The 15,994-nt window shown below is 46.8% G+C and overlaps 1 protein-coding gene across 1 annotated transcript in view; it reads right to left on the reverse strand.

Moving 5' to 3' along the window:
• Positions 1 to 6,355: 6,355 nt before the first annotated feature.
• FBXW11 (F-box and WD repeat domain containing 11) overlaps positions 6,356 to 15,994 on the reverse strand; it is a 213,949-nt gene continuing 204,310 nt past the window's right edge. The window contains exon 14 of the mRNA XM_043887716.1: positions 6,356 to 6,480. The gene's annotated coding sequence lies outside the window, so the exon portion shown is untranslated. The remainder of the gene's footprint in view (positions 6,481 to 15,994) is intronic.

Below are 15,994 nucleotides of genomic sequence, written 5' to 3' on the forward strand. Positions count from 1 at the left end.
CCCAAGGCAACGATAAAAGTCAGTTACAGACATCAGGGCAGGGCCATTTCAAAGGACAGTTTAGGGTGGAAAGCTTTTGCTTCCCTCAATAAAAATAACACTCATAATGATAGTGCCTCTAGCGCTTATCACTGATACCTCTATTTGGGCTTTGAGTTTCATTAATAATTCTGTCTTTAAGAAGGGAACAGATGTAATGATACCACGTGGCATGGTTCCATGCAGTTCAGGTTCAACAGTGAGTGCCTCGACCCTTCTTTTCTTTTCTTCAGAGGATTTGAAATTGGGAGTTTCTGAAATTTAGACTGTGATCCATGTGGGTTTCTTATTCCGCTCTGGGGTGGAATCAGTGCAGTGAGAAGGTGACAGAGTTCTAAGCACATTTCTTCCCCACACCCCTTTCCTGTCTTCTAAAGCCCAGACTCAACAGGCAGCCCACGCATCACCCCTCCCAAGACAGCATTCCCAAGGCACAGAGGGATAGCAGAAGTAGCCAGGATCCACAGCATGGTGTTAACAAATCACATTTTCTTAATAACATACTGTCCCCTCAGTCACATGCATGTATGTGGCATGCTGGAGATTACTAACCAAGTGCAGCTGGCCTCCAGCTGATGGCCAGGACACACATGTGTGAGTGCATGTGCACGCACGCGCGCACACACACACACACACACATTTAGAGGATGCCTGCTGCCAATTTCTTGCCTGGCAAACCAGAAATATTCAGTGGTTTATAAATAAGATCCCAATCCATCTTGGGACACTTCTCAGGTTCAGGCCCATCTGGGTCAGGGGCTCACAGGGCTCTGAGCTCCTCTCCATTCACACCCATACTCCACCCCAGCACGCCTTCCACTTCCCATAATGCACAGAGAACGTGTCAGCGCCAGAGAAACATCTGAACTGGACAATTTCACAGGCTGCATCAGTGGTGTCTTGATTTGTTCTTTTTTTCTCTCATGTTATTGAAATGTTATTTTTTTTTCCACTCACATACTACCACCTCTCACCCCTCCCAAATCAACCTGTTGGAAAAGATGTTTATTTTGCTTTTTCCTTGGCAAAATTTAATATCAGACAAGTGCATCTCTGATGCAGACAGTATATTCCTGGGGCATCCACTTGAGATTCTGGTTAATTAGAATTACAAATTTGTCATGCAATCCTGACATCATGTTTATGTCCTTTTGGCCTTGCCAGCAGTTGCTAGGATTGTTGTGGCCGGGGGGGGGGGGGTCGCTTTTCTCAGCTATAAGTTAGGATTTCATAAATAATTGGCAGTGCCTTAAAAGAAGCCTGCTCTTTACCATGAGATAATGTATGTTTTCTTTCTACTTTCTTGGAGTGGGTCGTATTGGGAGCCACCCAAGTTCACTTTTAAATCATTTCTCTGCATGCCAGACGCAGCTTTTGAAGTCGTCTGTCCCAGCCCCCAGGGAAGCCAGGGCCCTGGCCTCTACCCGTGGCCCCACTATGTGCCCCGCCGCCCATAACAGGAAGTGTGTCAGAGCAGGGTGGGCATGGGGTGGGTGGGGCGGGCCCACAGGGCTCCGTTCCCCCAGACGGAAAATCCTCTGACGTGGCCTCAGTGTGCGCGTCTGGAGCTCCAGCAGGTCAGATGTCACCGCTGCCTCCAAGTCTCAACACCCCTTTGTGTCCGCCCCGCTGGCCTTCAGATGTAGCACATGGCGTAACAGCAGGCCTTTTCAAAGTGCAGGCCACAGGAAATCACATCTGAAGTGCCTGGCATGGAGGGTGTTTTTATACTGTTCACTTTTTCCTTTTTCTTTTCATCTGTTTTCTGCATTTTTTTTTCAGTTTGCTTTTTCTCCTTGATTTATTGTTGTATTATTCTATTTTTAAACCAAGACATACTTTCCCATCAGACTCTTTAATGTAACTCATATGAAAATTAGTGATGGGTGGACCTCAAGACGGTGCAGGGGCTGAATCCAGTAGGAACTGACTTCCCAAAGTGCAGATGCTTATCTGAATCCACACTGGCTGCTGTGGTCCAGGGGAGCAGAGTGCGGAGGAGAAACAACCCTCTCACCAACCCCCTCACTAACCAATCTGACGCTCAATTCTGGACCCTTCTGCTTGAACTTGTAGCAAATACTGTCCTTGTCCCAGTTCGTCCCCCTTCCATGGGAAAACATGGATATTCCAGAAAGGATTATGGAAGCCCCAACATCGGGAGGAAGAAAACCAGTCTGATCCAACCTAGCGTGTTCATTTGGGGATCAGTCCGTGAGAGCTGGATTTCAGAGCAAGAATGGTTGCTCTGAATGGATGATGGTTTAAGGGTCACACTCAGGCCTCTTTGAAGCTCCCCCACGTCTCAAGGAGACCACCTCAGCACCAAAGCCAGAGAGCCCTCAGCTGAGATTCCTGCTAGCACTGTGGTCAGGGGTGAACCTCTAATGATCTGTGCCTCAGTTAGAATCTGAATGCTTTTCTTCTAGTGTTGTAAAAACTAGAGCAATGGTTTGTCAAGGAAATGGCAGGGGCTCAGTAAAGTGGTAGCTGTTCTTACGATTCACAGGTTTGTTCCTATCTTCTCATTTAGTCTGAACTCATCTCCCTTTCCCCCGAATTCCCGCTGAGAATTTCAGTCTCCCTTTTGTTTGTTTTTTATGTATTTTATGGGTCTCTCCTCCCTCTGCCCAAATTGGAGACGATAAGAAGGGTAAGGACTGTACTCCATGTGGCTTGGCAGTTAAAACATAAACTTTAGCGACAGTAGTCTGTCTTCACTGCTCATGAGTGAGCCCAATCATCCATTCAGCACAGATGATTAAGTTCTTGCAAGTGCTAAGGATTCTGCAAAGAGCAGTAAAATCCTGGTTCCCACAGCAAGCACCCTGGTTCTCCCTATTTTATTTCAGCCCCAGCCACAGCAGACATTTCAAGCGCAAAATGGCCTCACGCTGGCAGCACAGCTGTTAGGTGACGCTCTACTTCCTGTTCCAAGACATTTTCTGACATCTAAATGGCCTGTTTGGACCTTATGCAAATGCAGCCCAGGAGTATGGGGTTAACATGCCGGGGGTTCCCCACAGCCACCGGGAAACAGTGCCAGTGGAGGTCCCCTGCAGCCTCCTGTCCTTCAAGTAGACAGTGCTGGGAGACCTCCATGTACTTGTCCAAAGTGCTAGGGGGATGGGCTCCTGTGGCCCACAGCGTGATCTTCATAGTGCTCCGCACCCCCTGTTGACTTCTCTTTCCTCTCCTACTCCTCCTGCTCCCTCCCAAAGCCTTGACCTGAACCCTTGACTCAGACTCTGCTTTCAGGAGGACCAAAGCTAAGACAATTTGTGCTCTCATAATGTTTGAAATTTAATGAGTGCAGAGAGACAATAAGTTAACAATCAACAAAGAAATAAGATAGTGTTGTGCAGAGAATTAAAATAGGCTGATGTCACAGAGAATGATGAAGGGTCTACTTTATGTTGGGTGGTCAGGAAAGGTCTCTCTGAAGCCATAAGAAAGAGTCACCCTTAAGATATCCAAGAAGAGCATCCCGTGCAGCCCAACAGCTGAGATGAGAATGATGTTGGCAGAGTCTGAACACCTGAAGAAGGTCAGGGTGGTTAAAGCATGTGGATGGAAAAGAGAATGGTCTAAGATAGGATCAGAGAAGGAAACAGAGCCAGATCAAGTAGGTTTTGTATAAACCAGGACAAAGATTTTAAATCTTACTCCTAGTATATGAGGAAATCATTGGAGGGTATTACGCCAGCTAGTGGGACAATACCTGATTGACATTCATTAACCTCTTTGAATCTCACTTTATTCCTCTAATTATTCATAATGCTGGTGGTAATGAAGTTTCAATGAGATCACATGTCTGAGGTGCTCCGTACAAAACCTGAAATATATGTACTCCATATAAATGTTCACTATAGCTATTATTCCTGTTCTGTGTCCAGGGCCCAAAACAAAACAGATATTTACATATTTGCTGGATGTTTAAAAATATGAATGATGGTTAGGGAAGCCATCTCATGACAGAGAATTATAGGATTCCATGGATTCAGATTCCAGCTGTGCCACTTAGTCGCTTCCCTCTTCGAAGACTCACCTCCTCTGCAAAAGAGGGAAATTTGTGTCTATCCCGTGGGACTGTTGTGAGCTAATGCATTTAACACATACAGTAGATGTGGCTTCCGGTGGGCAGAACGGGGGTGAGGGTGTGAAGTGGCGACTGAAGCAGTTTTAGGTTTCTCAAAACTCCATATGAAAACAGTCAGAGCAACTAGAGAGCAAAATCCAAAGCTTATGTACAACATTTACAACTAAACTAAGTAAAAGTGAATGCCCGTGAACCCTAAATACCAACAGCCTTAAGATCTATGTCATTGCCGTCTGTGAGAGAGAAAGTAGGGGGAAGTAACACAGCATCTTACGGCCCTGAGTACAGAAGAACCCCCACAATAGCCTAGAAATATTCACGAGAAGGACTTCCCAGATGGTGCTAGTGGTAAAGAACCTGCCTGCCAATGTGGGAGACATAAGAGACACAGGTTCGATCCCTAGAGGAGGGCATGGCAATCCACTCCAGTATTCTTGCCTGGAGAATCCCATGGACAGAGGAGCCCGGCAGGCTGCAGTTCATAGGGTCACAAAGACTCAGACACATCTGAAGCGACTTATTATGCATGCATGCACACATTCATGAGAAAGTGCAACAGGCCAATTTGAAAACAAGTTTTCAAAACAAGTTTCAGGCAACTGAAACTAGTAGAGATTTTGCTAAATATAAGAGCATGAGTGCTATCAATAAGGGGCTTCCTAGACAGCACTAGTGGTAAAGAATTCATCTGCCAAGCAGGAGACCCTGGTTTGATACCTGGGTCAGGAAGATTCCCCTGGAAGAGGGCATGGTAAACCACTCCAGTATTCTTGCCTGGAGAATCTCATGGACAGAGGAACCTGGCCAGCTACAGTTCATAGGGTCCCAAAGAGTTGGCCATGACTGAAGCGACTTAGCACAATGCCCATATATTATCAGTAAGGCCTAAAGAGACTGGTGTAGTTTAGTCCCTACAAATTCTCAAAATGGACCCACAGGGCTCCTTTCTAAGACAGGACCCCATACCAAGGAGAAACTGTTGGATATGGAATCAAAATTAAACAGAACAAGAAAACATAGAGACAGGAATGAAAACATACAGATAAAGCAGGGGAGAAGAGAGTCAGGAAATCTAAAAAAAAAAAAGAACCAAACAAAAAAAAAACACCCAGATAGCTTGAAGCTATCAAAGTCTGCTAAAGTTGTATCAAAAAGAAAAAGAAGTCAATGTGAAGAGATTCCCATTTACCAAAGACAGGACAATTTGAGCAAGGCTAAATGTGGTAACGTACTGAAATCCATCGAATAAGTTCAAATCCATGAATCTGTCACTATATATTTAAAAAATTAACTGGTTGATGGGTCTAGAGATGATCAAGCAAAGTGAATTAAGTCAGAAAGAGAAAGGTAAATGCCATATGATATCACTGATATGTGGGAATCTAAAATACGACACAAATGAAATAGATTCACAGAGACCAAAAAATACTATGGTTACCAAAGGGAAAAGGGGTGGGAGGAGGGGTAAATTAGGGGTTTGGATTAGAGGACACAAACTACTACATAAAGAATAGATAAACAACAAGGTCCTGCTGTATGCCACAGGGAACTTTATTCAGTATCCTGTAATAAACCACAGTGGAGGAGAGCATGACAATATATGATATCATACATATAAATAATATGAGAGTGTGATAATACACATATAGAACTGAATCACTTTGCTGCATACCAGAAACTAACGGGTTGCTTTTGGTGGATGAGAGAGAGGGATCCCGCTTACTGTCTTGCAAACTAGACAAATAAAAGGAAACAATCAACAGTTAACCTGTCTTTCCTGTATACACTTACCAATCTGTCGATCAGGGAGGCATCTCCTTAAAATTTATTCCAGGAAATATGTAATGACAAAATGATAGTACTAGGTTATCACTGCTTTTGCAAATCCCTGGTGAATTAATGGACATGGCAGTGCCAACATCACAAAAAGCAAAACCAGACCAAGTACTCACCACCACCTGCAGTGCCGCCAAACAGATTAAACCTGAGGCTGATGATGCAGCCTCCACCAGCTGCCAGTTCGTGGGAAATACAGGGAACAAAGAAACACGTTAAACTGCACTCAGAGAAGGCAGACAGCAAAGTTCTAGTGCTGAGGAGCACATAGGTGAGCAGATCCTGGCTCTTGAACATGTAACTTACAGGGAGGAAAAGGGTATCGGGGAACCTATAGATTAAAAGGGAAAGCATCCAGTACAGAGTAGGCACTCAAAGAACGTTTACCCCTGTTGGTTGGATGGATGACATGTTGATCAAACAGCTGGATGAGTAAGTGAGTTTCTCCAAAGTGTGGACCTCATCTGCCTTTGGGCACTGCTGCCTCCCCCGTACCAGCACAGCACCTGGTAAACAGTAAGTGCTCAATAAATACAAGCTGAAGGGACGGACAGCTCTGTCTGCAGTGTGTTTCACCTGCACATAAGGTAAGCATCCCACTTATTCTCACAACATTCCCCACTCAGAACCCCCATGCTTCCTGTTCTCTGGGTGTCAACTATGCTGATGACACAAACTGTCTTCCTTCTTTCTCTTCAAATATGCGCACTTCAACTTCTCTAGAAACTCTCCCTGATTAGCAGAGTACGCCTGGAGCTCTCCTCTCTCTGAACCATGAATTCCAGCCATATTTACTGCTCATCTTTTATATGGTAGGCTCTTTTCCCCTGGTGGCTCAGACGGTAAAGAATCTGCCCACAATGCAGGTTCAATCCCTGGGTCAGGAAGATCCCCTGGAATAGGAAATGGCAACCTGCTCCAGTATGCTTGCCCGGAGAATTATGTGGACAGAGGAACCTGGCAGGCTACAGTCTATGGGGTTGCAAAGAGTCGGACATGACTGAGCCACTAACACTTCTGCTTTCACTTGTCATATCTCACCAAGGCCATCCTGATAGCCTTCCTGTGTACAACCTGAGCTGCCTAAGCCGACATCCAGGGTCCATCATGATCTGATCTCCGCCATGGCGCTCCTGTAGCCCAGTAAGTCCACCTGATGTGCACTTGCGGTCCCCCTGCCCGTGCCACTCTCCCCACTCCTTCCTCTACGAGTGAGTTCCTTTATGATTTAACTCCTGGAGAAGCCTTCTTTGGAGGCCCTCTCCATAAGTCTCAGGCTGAGGTGCTCTTCCACCTTCCTTGGTATCTTTTATTAAGACTTAAACTATAGTGCAATGGTCTGTCTACAGGCTGCCTCCCTCAGCAGACTTACAGCTCCCCGAACTTCATTTGAAGTTTATTTGAGTCATTTGTCCCCACATCCCTAGTGCCCAACAGAGCATCTCAAACCTCTGTCTTCCAAGTCCCCATCAGTATCCTTTTCCAATGTCCCCTGTTGAGACACAGTGAGACACATTCAGAGCAGTGCTCTCCCTTGCTCTGCCAGTTTAATAAACTCAGTTTCTTGGCTGGTCTTTGTATGGACTTCAAGGGAACCTAAGGCAGTGTCTGGCATTAGTGGGTACTTGGAAAAAATATTTGTAGGAAGGAGAGAAGAAAGGAAGGAAGGAGATGGAGGGGTGGAGGAAGAGATGGAGGGGTTATAAATGCAGATTGAGTATTGTGGACTGGGCACGAATAATGGATCAAACCTTTGGCATTTTGTTATTATGAATGATTTTTCATAAGAGCACAGAGAAGGGTAATTTGGGTTGACAAATACATATTTACCTTTACCTTGCAGATAGTCAACCTCTTCTAGTTTACACTATTATTTCAAAGGCAGAAAAAAAAGCTTGCTTATCCTGAACTGAAGGGAAAATTTACTTGAAAAAGCATTATTCTTTTATTCAGCCACTCAAACACACACACACAACTCCCTTCTCCCTTTGGTAGTGTAGCCTCTAACATTTTAAAAATGGTCATTCCTTTCCACTAGAAAGGCTGTATTAGCTATTCAGGGAATACTAGCCCTTTCCTTGGACTCAAAAAAGTATTTTATCCATTAAAATCTAACCAGGGTGTAGTAATCATAAAATCCAGCCACTCTGTTAGGAAGACGGATATCCTCAAAGATTTATGTCTGGCCGTCTCAAAGAAAATGTGTAAGATGGAGTTTTCTCAGAGACTTCCTGGCTGCACTCCACCCCACACATAATTTCTGTTTGTATAAACCTCAGATCAAAACTCAGGAAGGGTTAAGGGAAACCTTTCTGAACCACAGGTTATGTCTGCTCACCATCCTCGGTTGACCGTTTGGAATGAATTAACCAGTCCCTAACCAGCGCCCACAACTGGTGCTTGGATGGAACTAACCAAGCTCTTCAGTCCAAATGCTCAGACCATTTGGGGTCTCAGGTTCCATCCAGATTCGAGACGAGGGTCTATTCAAAGTCATCTGCATGTCCCTATAATTGTGGTGAGAGATAATGAAAACACACCACATGATTAGTCTCCAGGATATGGTGGAGACCATTGGAAACATCAGAATTCGGGAAGGGGTGGAGAAGGGGGTGTGACTATTTTGAATGAACCTGAAAGAAAATACTTCCCGAACCTTCTTTCAGAAGGCGATTTCAGTTCCAATTTTTCATAAGGTTGGAAAAAGTTAAGCAAACGAGAACTATAGACACTTGTTTATAGAAGGTTTTTCTCTTTAATTGCTGTTTTTGTTTCATGAAAGAAAAGTCCCATAAAATAAAAGCTCATTTCTGGCTCAGTGAGGCAGTGAGACTCCTGAAAATGCCACAAAAGGGCTGACTTGACTCTGGCCAGCCGAGGAGTCCCGAGGACTTGAGCGTCTATATATTTCCATAGCAAGGTATGCGCCTTTCCCACCCTCCACCCTAAAGGTCTCTCCATACATTTGAGACAGTTTTTAAAATCTGAACTGTGGGACCGTCTGGTTGCTGGCAGGCATTCCAGACAAGTGGTTTTCTAAGAAGCCAAGTTCTGGTTTGACTCTTTGATTGGAAAAGTATCTATTTCACTAAGGGTGATAGGCCCCTGGATGCATTCTCACCAAAAAACCCATAAAGCAATACTTGAAATGCCAGCAGTGAATTGTAGGGAATTCTTTTGGTTTGCCTTCAAGGACACAAAACATCGCAAAGGTCTTCTCTTTGGCAGAGAGGGGGCCTGGCAATAGAGAGCGGGCCCAGGGTGTGTATGGAAAGAGTCAGATGTGGGAGTCAACAGACCTAGGTTCGAATCCGGACTCCGCCACCAGCAAGCCAGTCTGGCTTCAGTGGGCCTCCTGACCGCTCCTGAGTCTGAATTTCCTCTTCTGTAAAACGGGGACATTGCCCTCAGTCTCAGAGAGATGGTGGGGGCTCAGGGAGATGACATTTGCGTGATTCCTTCCACCATGCTTGGTATGCAGTAGGTGCTTCATAAGAATAGGTTTGAAATCCACTAGCCCACCATTCCAGGAGAGTGACGGAGATATGCAGTCTCGGTGAGGTCACTGAGTCCCTTCCAAGACCTCCATCTGGGGTCTTCGAAGAAAAGAGAGCTTTTCACCTGCTTTCATTAATCCAATTAACAGACTCATAAGTCATGGGGCTGGTATAAGAGCCCAGAAAGCAGGGATTCTAAAGATGGAGAAGAAGTCTCTCCCCTTGGAGCTGATGCCAACAAGAGGTTGACCAAAAAGTGCATACGAAGTCTTTGCTACTAATTCAATTAGACAACTAAAGAGAGAGTCAGATGCACCAAGCCACATGCCTTCAGGGCCAGGCAGGTAGCCTGCCACGCCTGGTGACAGCAGGAGGGTCCAGGTCCCATCTGAAGGCAGCTGCCAGCACCAGGGAAGTGTCATCTCGCAGGGACGTGGGTCAGTGGGGTCAGACTGCTCAGTCTTCAAGAAAAGACAGAAATCTGGATTTGAATGCACAGGCTTCTAAGTTTTTAATATTGACAAGCTTTTTAAAATTTAAACATCTGTCTGCAGGCCAGATGAGTAGGGAGATCACTGTGGTTCGAGGATTTGACCAAGAAAGTGGGGCTCATGCCAGACCTTGAATAGAGCGTGGAATTTATACTCGCTTATTTGGGTATTTACTGTGTGGACACTTCTTGGGAGGTGGTGCAACTGGGTGGTTATGGACTGGGTGTCTGATTCCTCATCTGCAAAATAAGAAAAGTGAAGTCTATTCAGAGAGTGATTGGGAGGATCAAGTGAGATCAAGCTCGTTAGATTCTGCACAATCAAGAGCTTGGTTGTATTAGCCCCTTGTGATCCAATCACAATGGCTGTTGTCGTTGCTATTGTTACCAAGAGCAGGGACAGAGGGCATATACAGACCTGACACTCTTGGTCCTAGTTCACTCCATTTAGAGTGAACCTACCTTCACACAATGGTCCTGTGGAAGAAATGATGCTCCCATTTTACAGATGAGGAAACCGAGGCAGCACAGAAAAGTGACGAACCCACAAGGGTTACCCAGAGAGTAATCTGCTGGAGCAAAGATGGGAAAATGGGTCTCCTGGCTCCACAGCTCACCTTCCACCTGCTCCACCCACGCCTACAGGACCTGCTTCACGGAGTGTGTCCTGGATTCCAGGATCTCCACACCCTTCAAGGTTCTTGTGGGTTCATCTCACATAGGCCCATGACACAACGTCCTTACCCTGCCCAGCCCCACCATCCAACCCCATCAAAGGCTCCTTTGAACTGGGTTGCAATGCCCATCCCCAAAGCCCAGGAACTGTCTTGGACACAGAAAAGAGTTTCATGGTATTCCTTATAAAAGCACAACCTGACATGCAGCTATTGTGTCAATGATCCCTCTAGTAATAATTGCCAAAAACCCAAAATATCTTAAAAAGAAACTGACTCCAGGTCTGCAGGAGCCTCGTTTCGGGCCCTGTCTACATGGTTACTCTGTTTTTATTAACTTAGCCTGAGACCCCCAATCCACAGGTCTGGGGCGGGTCTCCCGTGCCCCCAGCTCTCCTCAAGAACCCCCTGGGGAGGGGTCACTGGGGCCGTGGGTTCAGGGGTGAGGGCAGCCTGAACTGGGGCAGCACTCTCTGCCCACAAACATCCCAGACGGATGTTTTGGTCTCATCTTGAAGCCGTTTCCACCCGAGGCGCGGTTCAGAGGGCTGATTGCCAACCCCGGACACTCATCCTCGGCCACACTCATCTGACAGCACACGCTGTGTGCCAGGAGTGCCGTGTATTTGTAGCATCTTTACTGGGTCTTCGCATTCATGTACCTTTGGCCATCTACCTCACTCAAATTCAAATATGCACAGTCAGAGGGGGAAAAACACATTCCGAACACATCCAAACAGTGTTGCCCTCCCTATAGAGCACTTGGGACTGTCCCTCGGAGGCTAACTGTACTGTTTGAAAGGCTCTTTGAGCCCCATATGTTCCCGTAACAATTTCGACTTGTGCTTGAATGAGACACAGCAGTCTTCCCCATCACCATAGGGAAAGGTTGCCTTCTCCGCAGTCTCAGGTGACCAATCTGTAAAACAGAGAGTGGGCTTCCCAGGTGGCTCAGTGGTAAAGAATCCACCTGCCAATGCAGGAGACACGGGTTCAATACCCGGATCAGGAAGATCCCCTGGAGAAGGAAATAGCAACCCACTCCAGTATTCTTGCCTGGAAAATCCCATGGAGAGAGGAGTCTGGCAGGCTACAGTCCATGGGGTTTCAAAAGAGACTGACGTGACTTAGCGAAAAAAAGAAAAAACACAGAGTGAACGCAAAGGGCTTAATTCGACAACTGATAGTAAACCTGCAACCAAAGGGAGCAATTACCATAATCACCAAGGATCGAGAGTTTCAGGGACTTCCCTGGTGGTCCGTGAGTAAGACTTCGCCTTCCCGTGCAGGGGGTGTGCGCTCAGTGATGCCTGGTCAGGGAATTAAGATCCCACATGCCTCAGGGCCAAAAGCCAAAACATAAAACAGAAGCAATGCTGTAACAAATTCAGTAAAGACTTTAGAAATGGTCCACATCAGAAAATCTTTTTGAAAGAAGAGTTTCACAAGAATTATCTTATGTTCCTTTCAAGAAAACTGTGAGGCAGGTATTTTTGTCCCCACTTAACAGATGAGGACACTGAGGCCTACAAGGTTGAGTGTACAGCCCAAGGTCTCCCAGTGCGTGAATGACGAAGGTAAGATCTATTCTCAGGACCCCTTGGCTCTACAGCCTGGGACCCTAACCACTTCCCCATCACAGCTTCTTTAAGGGAAGCCCAAGGTAAGCGTAGTCACATACAGTCACATACGGTCACATTCATGGTCACATACGGTCCTCATCCTAGGCAACTTTTTTTGGCTAGAGCAGAGCTAAACCCATCCTCCTCTTTCCTGCCTCCACAGAAGGCCCTCTGTCTGCCAAAACCCCGGGTTCAACCAGGACTTCCAGGAAGAGCGAAGTCACAGATTTTACACTGACACCCAATGGCATCTCTCGTGGCAAAGGAGATGCTCACCCTTCTGGCCCTAGAAAGACCACTTACAGGATTCGGGGATGCCTCTAGATCATCTCTACACCTGTCCCCAGGGCCCTGCTCATATCCAGCATCCTACTGCTGCTCCTGAAACGAGTGGCTGAGCTGTCACATCTCAGAATTCTATTCCTAGGTCCATTTCCGTGGACTCTGGAGCATGAAGCCTTAGGAATTTAACACCCCCACCCCAGAATTTCTCCCTCATCCTCCAACCCGAGCCCCAATTTAACACACAACTAATGGAGGTGTGCCCTCCACACTGGGATCTGTCCCAGCTCTGCTCCTGCAGGTGGCGGCTGAAGTCATGTGCGGAAGGACCCAGGTGTCTGAGCAATTTTCAGAGCCCCATCCTTAATTCATTTGTCTGCAGACATTATCTAGACTCCACGTCTCCCAGACAGGCCACGACAGAGTGCATTACGAGGTGAGCCTGCCTTAGTTTTCCCTCCAGCTTCCCCCCCACACTTTTTTTTTTCTTCTTGGACTCAGAGCCCAACGTCTTCTGGACATATTTTTCATTTTTCCAAATATCAATTGCTCTTTTATTCCCTCTTCGAAGCAGTGAGTAATAAGAGTTGTGTCTGGTCCTGAAATTCCGACTGAAATAAATTAGCCCAATGACCAACAGGAGGTGCCTAGAACAATAACGGCGGAATATTTGGCATATTACAAAAGAGCCCCTGGATGTCGAAGTACAGTAAGTCTAGAAGCACATTACAGAGCGACGTTGCCAAAACGGGTATGCAATGAGCCATCCAGGCAGCAGAACGCCTCATAAATTAATCCCACTTTTTTTTCCTTTTTGGTCCACTGTTCACAGTTCTTCTAGCCCTCTGGTTAATGGGGCATGCAGAGGGGTATTTTTGGTGTGGCTGACATCCCCAGCAAGCAAGCATATGCCAAAGCTGTGAGTAAATGTATACTTTTGTCCCCTTACTCATCTGGCATCCCAGGTACCACTTGCTGCAGTAACAGGAGCCGAGAGAGACAAAATTTGGAGGCATCAAGCTGTGAACAAATATGGAGCTCCTACTAGGTGCCAGGCATTAGACCAAGTTCTGGGGTTCCTGCAGAGGATGGCACGGAGACCCCTGCCCTCACGGTGCTGATAACTCAGGTGCACCCCAGTCCATCCGAGCTAGGTCTCCATCTCAGAGCAGATGGGAGCAGCGAGTAATAGTTTGATCTGCATCCCAATCCCTCTTTTCCTTGAAAGGATCCCCCACGCGTGAGCCTGGGCAGGAGTGGGGGCAGGACACAGCCCTGTCCCTCACTGCAGAACAACAGAAGGCAGGACCCTCCTCCCCACCTCTTGGTAGCCAGGGGCCAGGCCTGTGACAAGGCCCAGCCTAGAGCTTTGAATCTTCAGGGAATGTTCCAGACACTGCAGTGGGCTGGAATAAGTTCCCCAAAGAAATCCATGTCCTAATTCCTGGGATCTGTGACTGTTACTTTATACTGTAGAAAAGGACACTGCATATGTCATTAAATTCAGGATTTTGAGATAATGAGATTATCCTGGATTATCTGGGTGAGCTCCCATGCAATCCATGTATCCTTACGAGAGGAAGATTTCACACACACAGAAGAGGAAGCAGTGTGACCGTGGAAGCAGAGATTGGAGTGATGCAGGTACCAGCCAAGGAATGCCGGCAGCTGCCACAAGCTGGAAGAGACAAGGAAGGGATTCTCCTTCAGGGCCTCCAGAGGGCATGCAGCCAGCCTGACGCCTTGATTTCAGCCCAGAGATATGAACTTTGGACTTTCGGTCTCCAGAACTGTGAGAAACTTAATTTCTGTTGTTTTAGTCACCTAGTTTGTGGCAATTTGTTACAGAAGACACAGGTGACTAATGCAGACACCAAGAGAATTTTGAATTCTTTCATGGCTTTGGGATCCAACATTTGCCCCACACTGTTCTGGGTTCAGACTGTTCCTGTGACATGCCCTGGCCTGTGGTTCCAATACCTACTCCTGTCCTGGGATCTCCAGCCTCTCCATCTATTATTCCAGGAGCTCCCTTTGGTCCTCCCTGCCAAACTTACCTTTTCTAAATTTAGTGAGCAGTAAAGTCTTCTATTGCCTGTCTTCACAGGTAAGAACCCCGAACAGAAAGGCTGTTATGAAAATTAGGGACAAGCCATGCTTGGGCCCAGCAGAGTGCCTGTCACAGAGCAGACACACAATAAGGCAGGGTCCATAAACCAGTGGCCTGTGTTTCACCCATTCAGTGCTTTTCCCCCTAAAGTTGAATTTGTTACCAATATTTATGAGTCAGGAGATATCACATGAAGGACTAAATTTCTAGCTTCTCTTAAAAAACAAAGAAACAGAAGATCTTGCAACACTGGATCTTACATAGCCCTGGCAACAATTGGCTGGTCCTTCTAGAGGCTGTTGTTGTTTACTCACTAAGTTGTGTCCGACTCTTTGCAACCCCATGGACTGGAGCCCACCAGGTTCCTCTGTCCATGGGATCCTCCAGGCAAGAATACTGGAGCGGGTAGCCATTTCCTTCTCCAGGGGATCTTTCCAACCCAGGGACTGAACTCAGGTCTCCTGCATTGCAGGCAGATTACAGCCTGAGCCACCCGGGAAGCCTACCTTCTAGACATGCATGTTATAACTTGCCACAGTCCCCACCAAGCCTGTTCACTGTACACCCAGCCCACTCCTCTCATTTTATTCATTGTACAGTGCCTCTATGTCTCTGAGTTTGTAAGCCTTGTTACACAAACAAGTCAGACCCAGGCTCGGACTGGGGGGTTTCCAGTGGAAGACCCAGGTTGGGAGGTCTTTGCCCGTGATTCTTCCCAAGATCCGGTTTCTTCTACCCTCCAGCTAGCCAAAACGGCCTCCTCCTTTATGGAGCCATCCTGTCCTTCTTCTCCACAGCCCATTAGGTCCCTCCCACTGCCATCCACGCTTGCCTATTAAACCATGTGGATCAGTTTTCTGGACAGATTTTTCATAGGAAGTCTTTGCCTTCTGAAACTACTAGGGGAGACTTGCACTGAGTTAGCAGAGAAGCTGACTCAATAAACACTGGAGAAGTAAGGAAGAAAAAGGCGAGGGCAAAGGAGCGGGGAGGGGAGAGGGCGCGAGAGGGACTAGCCGGGTTCCTACTCTGAACCAGACCCTATTGGGTCCGGTCATCCCAGCTGGTCCTCTCAGTAACCCCACAAGACGTACATTAGTACTGGTCTCTTTTTCCAGACAACTGAGACTCGGAGACACCGTGACACCAGGGTTTGAAGTCAGACGTGCTTGGGAGACAGTACACAGCACTGCTTGGTCTCCGCCTGTGCGCATGGGGCAGATTGCTCGCTTCATACAGTGTAATTTTTCCATTAGGGATTTGCCTGGAACTCTTTTTTTCACCTATACTTTTTCCATTCATATCCCCCTCCTTCCCCCCATTCATTCCCACATTCACTCAGGAA

This window comes from Cervus elaphus, chromosome 25 (genome assembly GCF_910594005.1).
Source record: "Cervus elaphus chromosome 25, mCerEla1.1, whole genome shotgun sequence".
NCBI lineage: Eukaryota > Metazoa > Chordata > Mammalia > Artiodactyla > Cervidae > Cervus > Cervus elaphus.